The 6,000-nt window shown below is 46.8% G+C and overlaps 1 long non-coding RNA gene across 2 annotated transcripts in view; it reads right to left on the reverse strand.

Moving 5' to 3' along the window:
* LOC140399568 (uncharacterized) overlaps nucleotides 1-4,439 on the reverse strand; it is a 600,283-nt gene extending 595,844 nt beyond the window's left edge. The window contains exons 1-4 of one of the 2 annotated variants that reach the window (XR_011937722.1): nucleotides 4,286-4,439; nucleotides 3,989-4,122; nucleotides 3,568-3,653; nucleotides 1,473-1,578 (exon numbers count right to left, since the gene is read on the reverse strand). This is a non-coding gene — a long non-coding RNA (uncharacterized lncRNA). The remainder of the gene's footprint in view (nucleotides 1-1,472; nucleotides 1,579-3,567; nucleotides 3,654-3,988; nucleotides 4,123-4,285) is intronic. The other variant, XR_011937723.1, reaches the window with a different exon arrangement.
* Nucleotides 4,440-6,000: the final 1,561 nt, after the last annotated feature.

Here is a 6,000-nt window from a genome sequence, read left to right on the forward strand (position 1 = left end):
GAGAGGGAGGGAGAGGCTGAGAGGGGGTGAGACTGAGAGGGAGAGAGAGAGGGAGAGACTGAGAGGGAGGGAAAGACTGAGAGGGTGAGAGACTGAGAGGGAGAGAGACTGAGAGGGAGAGAGCGGGTGAGAGACTGAGAGGGTGAGAGACTGAGAGGGAGAGAGAGACTGAGAGGGAGAGAGAGGCTGAGAGGGAGAGAGACTGAGAGGGTGAGAGAGACTGAGAGGGAGAGAGAGGCTGAGAGGGTGAGAGAGACTGAGAGGGTGAGAGACTGAGAGGGATGGAGAGACTGAGATGGTCACACACAGGAATCGAACAATCACTACCACAGCAAACTGAATTCAAATGGCCCCCTGTCAATTTCATTTCACCCTCACATTTAAATCTCGGCCTAAAACACAGGCTTTATTCCAGAATTATCCCCGCTTCAAATTAAGGGACTATAATTCGAGATTACTTTACAGTCGATGGATTCATTATTAAAGTGACCCCACTGTTGGTTCATTTCCGGAATTCTGCAGGCAACTTGTGCACGGGGAGATCCCCAAAATGGTGACACTTTCCAAATTGAGTTCCGAGTTTCTGATGGTGGATTTCTCTCTCAGCGGCTATGAGATCTGGCTGAATATCCCGTCAGTGCAGCAGGAAGGTTTCATTAACTCCCTCGTTCGCAACCACTCAAGTTTAAAACTTTAACATTCGAGACCTTCAAACCCACTTTGCAGTCTGTGAGCTATTTCATTGTTTTTTTTTAAGAAGTAGGGACTGTAGATTTATTTATTTATTTTTATAAATTTAGAGTGCCCAATTCATTTTTTCCAATTCAGGGACAATTCCGCGTGGCCAGTCCCCCGAGCCTGCACATCTTTGGGTTGTGGGGGCGAAACCCACGCAAACACTGGGAGAGCTATTTTATTGTAAGAGTTGTGGTCACTGTTGCTGAGTGAACAGCAAGATCCCACAGCGGCAGCTATCTGGACCTAACCGATGGGACACTGTCCTTCCTCCCTCCCACCCTCACTACTGCTGGGTGCCCCATTCCCCACTGCACCTAACAACCCCACCCCCACCGCCGTGTCATGTGTGGATTGGAACATCCCTGGAGAAGTCCCTTCAGTTTCTGAAAGAGTTAAACTGCCTCTTAAAATGAAGAAAAACCTTTCTAAAACGAAATCCATTGGCACACAGAAAGATCCCAGAAGGTGCAGTCGGCAGTGTTGAGTGTCGTTTACATTTGCTACCAGGTTGCAGAGAGTGGCTGAAATCGTGAAATCCCCCCCCCCCCGCCCCCTACCCCCTACCCCACCACAAATACCTGAGACGCTCAGAATTAATATAACCCCTGTTATTTTGGAACAAAATTAGACAGCTTCATATGCCAGATTTGTATTTTACTCTTTGCCGCCCACCAAAGGGTTAATGTGTTTGTGTCTAAGTGCAAGGCCGGGGCAGCAATAAAGAGACAACTCACGTGAGTGCGGCCTGTGGAGTAGGCCTCAGTCCATCCACTTGTCCTCTGGAGAATAGCCTTTGTCCAAAGATTCATGGTCGCACTGCAGTCTTCAAAGTTCAAATTCCTGGGGAAAAGAGGGAGAAAATTAACTAAAACGCAGGAAAATGTTTAAACTTGTAGCACAGCAAGAGGCCAAGATTCCCCCTCTCAGTTACACACACTCTCAGCAACATCCACCTACAATAATCTCAGTTATAAACCACAGAATAAAAACGATTGAGAGATAGTTCCCGCTTCCCTTGTGTTTCTCTTTCTCTCTCTCTCGCTATCTCATTCGGTCTCTCTATCCCTCTCATTCATATTTCTGTCTCCCTCGTTATCCCTCATCACCCTCCCAGCATTTATTTCTATTTATTTCCCTAATCAGGGTATCCCCAGAAAGATGTGATGAGACTCCCCATTGCAGTTTGTGGGGTGGTTTTCTTCGATTAAAGGTTTAAAGAGACACTAAAAAGCTGGAGAGAAATGGACAGATAGAGGCAGAAAGCAGGGGAGACAGAGAGAGAGAGAGAGGCAAGAATGGAAAGAAGACAGAAAGGGAGAGAAAGCCTCTCTTTTTCACGACCTCCCTCTCCCTCCACCCTCTCTTTCTTTCTCCTCTCCCTCTCTCTAATCTCCATTACCCCCCAGCCTCACACTCTTTCTGTACTCTCTCTCTCTTTCTCACTCTCATTCTAATAGTTGGGAAGGAGAAAGAAAGAGAGACAGGGTCACACACAGGAATCCAACATTCATAACCACAGCAAACTGAATTCAAATGACCTCCTGCAAATTTAATTTCACCCTCATACTTTACCAGGATGTTGCCTGGAATGGAGAGTAGGTCTTATGAGGAAAGGTTGAGGGTGCTAGGCCTTTTCTCATTAGAACGGAGAAGGATGAGGGGCGACTTGGTAGAGGTTTATAAGATGATCAGGGGAATAGATAAGAGTAGACAGTCAGAGACTTTTCCCCCGGGTGGAACAAACCATTACAAGGGGACATAAATTTAAGGTGAAAGGTGGAAGATATAGGAGGGATGTCAGAGGTAGGTTCTTTACCCAGAGAGTAGTGGGGGCATGGAATGCACTGCCTGTGGAAGTAGTTGAATCGGAAACATTCGGGACCTTCAAGCAGCTATTGGATAGTTACATGGATTACGGTTAAATGATATAGTGTAGATTTATTTGTTCTTAAGGGCAGCACGGTAGCATTGTGGATAGCACAATTGCTTCACAGCTCCAGGGTCCCAGGTTCGATTCCGGCTTGGATCACTGTCTGTGCGGAGTCTGCACATCCTCCCCTTGTCTGCGTGGGTTTCCTCCGGGTGCTCCGGTTTCCTCCCACAGTCCAAAGATGTGCAGGTTAGGTGGATTGGCCATGAAAAATTGCCCTTAGTGTCCAAAATCGCCCTTTGTGTTGGGTGGAGGTGTTGAGTTTGGGTAGGGTGCTCTTTCCAAGAGCCGGTGCAGACTCAAAGGGCCGAATGGCCTCCTTCTGCACTGTAAATTCAATGATAATCTATGATTAATCTAGGACAAAGGTTCGGCACAACATTGTGGGCCGAAAGGCCTGTTCTGTGCTGTATTTTCTAAAAAAAAAACTTGTGTCTCGGCCTAAAACACAGGCTTCATTCCAGAATTATACCCGCTTCAAGTTAAGGGACTTTAATTCCGGGCAATCGAGATTACTTTACAGTCAATGGATTCATTTTAAAAGTGACCCCACTATCGTTAATTTTGTGAATTCTGCAGGCAACCTGGGCACAGGGAGAGCCCAACAAATGATGACCACTTTCAAAAGTGAGTTCAGAGTTTCTGATCTGAGATTTCTCTCGCTCTCTCTCCCAGATTGCAGAGATTGGCTGAAACAGTGAAATGCCCCACCCCCCCCACCCCCATCATCCCCCCCCCCACCGCTGGGACGCTCAGAATCAATATAACCCCTGTCATTTTGGAACAAAATTAGACAGCTTCATATTCCAGATTTGTATTTTACTCTTTGCCGCCCACCAAAGGGTTAATGTGTTTGTGTCTAAGTGCAAGGCCGGGGAGGCAATAAAGAGACAACTCACGTGAGTGCGGCCTGTGGAGTAGGCCTCAGTCCATCCACTTGTCCAAAGATTCCTGCTCACATTGCAGTCTTTCAAAATTCAAATTCCTGGGAAAAAGAGGGAGAAAATTAACTAAACCACTGGAAAAGATTGAAACTATTTAATACAGCGAGAGCCCAGGGTCCCCTTTTCAGTTTTACAACTCCTCAGCAACATCCGAATACAAATAAGTCACAGCTTTCAACCAGAGGTTAAAAAAGATTGAGAGACAATTAATACTCAAAATCTTTTTATTATCACAATTAGGCTTACATTAATACTGCAATGAAGTTACTGTGAAAATCCCCTTCTCTTGTGTTTCTTGCTGTCTCTCTGTACCTCTTATACATATTTATGTCTCCCTCCCTCACTCTCTTTGATCCCTCCAATATTAAAATGAAACCTCAGTCAGGGTAATAACCCGGGTGAAGCCTGCGGAACAGGCCTCAGCCAGCGCTCCCTCGGGAAGAATTCACACTCCCTCGTCCTCCTCACAGGATTCCCGACCTCCTTCCAGTTTTCCAAATAAAGATGCCTCTGGAGAAAAAAAGGAGATAAAATTGGTTATAAAGACAATAACAGGAACATTTAAAAAAAAATACAAAACAGCACAACAGGAGTCCAACATTTCCAATCTCGAGCCAATCAGCAACATGTCAACACCCAAAATGCACAGCTCAAAACAGACAGATTGACACACCCAGCGACACACACACACACACACACACACTGAAGCAGAGGGGTAATGTTTTCAGTGTCGTGGGTTTTTGGTTTGTGAACTGAAGTCCCTCAGACACAGATATATCCTCAGTGAGCTGTGAGCAGACTCCACCCCTAGTCTCTGCCATGTGTGGAATGTCTGTCTCAGAGGACAGCTCTCTATTGACATGTAAATGAGTGACAAGAGATGCTGATCTCCTTGCTGCTCAGCCCCACACACACAGAATGTGACTTCAGCGAAACCTTGGCCTTCCCCACACCAGTGTTGTTCACTGAGCAGGCCGGAAAAAATTGGATTAAATGTAATTATTAGACAGGGACGTTCTTATTTTTTCTACCCAAGTGCATAACCTCACATTTATCCATGTTATACTGCATCTGCCACATCTCTCTCTCACTCACTCCCCTCCCAATAGGATTGAATCATAATTTAAAATAGTATTGGGAAATGATTAGAAACAGTTTGGACTGAGATCTCCTCAGTGACCTGTGTGCAGTCCCCACCCCCGACTTTCTGTCAGGAATGTCCCCCTCGGTGTGTTTCCTGTGTCTGCAAAGGTAACACTTGTCCTGTCGATGGTTATGTTAATTCAGCAGATAACAACAGATTCACAATGTCCTGTCGTTATTTCTGTCTTTGTTTCACATTTGTTCCCTCTGAATTTCTGACATGTTGGGAATGACCATTCGTCTGTCGCCTGAGGAAGGCTTTCCATAGAATGAGTAAAAACCAGCAAGAAATCACAGAATGTGAGTTAAACACAACTTCATTTCTGCTCCCATTTAGAGAGAAGATTCCTGGCCAGACAAACAAAGCTCATTGCAAAGTTTCACTTCATATTTTACTTGTTGTTCACGGACAGATTTTTCACTGAAATCTTCTGATGTTAATTCCTGAGATTAGAATTTATAAAGAAACAATTTGGATTGAATGAAAACGGTCAGTTTGATAACCCTAATGTCCTGACTGCCTCACGTCCTGGCACCCTCACACCATCACACCCTCATGTCCCCTATCCCTCACATCCTGACCCACTCACGTCCCCGAAACCTCAGATCCTGACCGCTGTGTACCTCTTTCTCTGTGTGTGTCCCTCACTCTCTCCGTGTGCCCACCTCTCTCTGTCCCTCTCTCCCTCTGTGTCCCTGTTGCTCTCAAAGTGTCCTCTCACTCTATCCCTCTCTTTCACTGTCTACGTCTTTCTCTCTGTGTCACTCTCTCTGTCGCCCTCTCCCAAAAAGTTCCCCCCTCTCTCTGTCCCCCTCTCTCCCTGTCCCTCTATCTCTATCCCTCTCTCTCTTTGTCCCACTCTCGCTCACTGTGTACATCTCTCTCACTTTCTATCACTCTATCTCTCTCTCTCCTTCTCTCGCTGTGCCTCTCGCTCTCGCTGTGTCCCTCGCTCTTGCTGTGTCGTCGCTCTCGCTGTGTCCCTCGGTCTCGCTGTGTCCCTCGCTCTAGCTGTGTCCCTCGCTCTCTGTGTACCCCTCACTGTCTGTGTACCCCACACTCTCTGTGTACCCCTCACTCTCTGTGCGGCCCTCGCTCTCTGTGTGTCCCTCGCTCTCTGTGCATCCCTCGCTCTCTGTGCGTCCCTCGATCTCTGTGTGTCCCTCGCTCTCTGTGTGTTCCTCGCTCACGGTGTGTCCCTCGCTCTCAGTGTGTCCCTCGCTCACTATGTGTCCCTCGCTCCC

The sequence above is a fragment of the Scyliorhinus torazame genome, chromosome 23 (assembly GCF_047496885.1).
Source record: "Scyliorhinus torazame isolate Kashiwa2021f chromosome 23, sScyTor2.1, whole genome shotgun sequence".
NCBI lineage: Eukaryota > Metazoa > Chordata > Chondrichthyes > Carcharhiniformes > Scyliorhinidae > Scyliorhinus > Scyliorhinus torazame.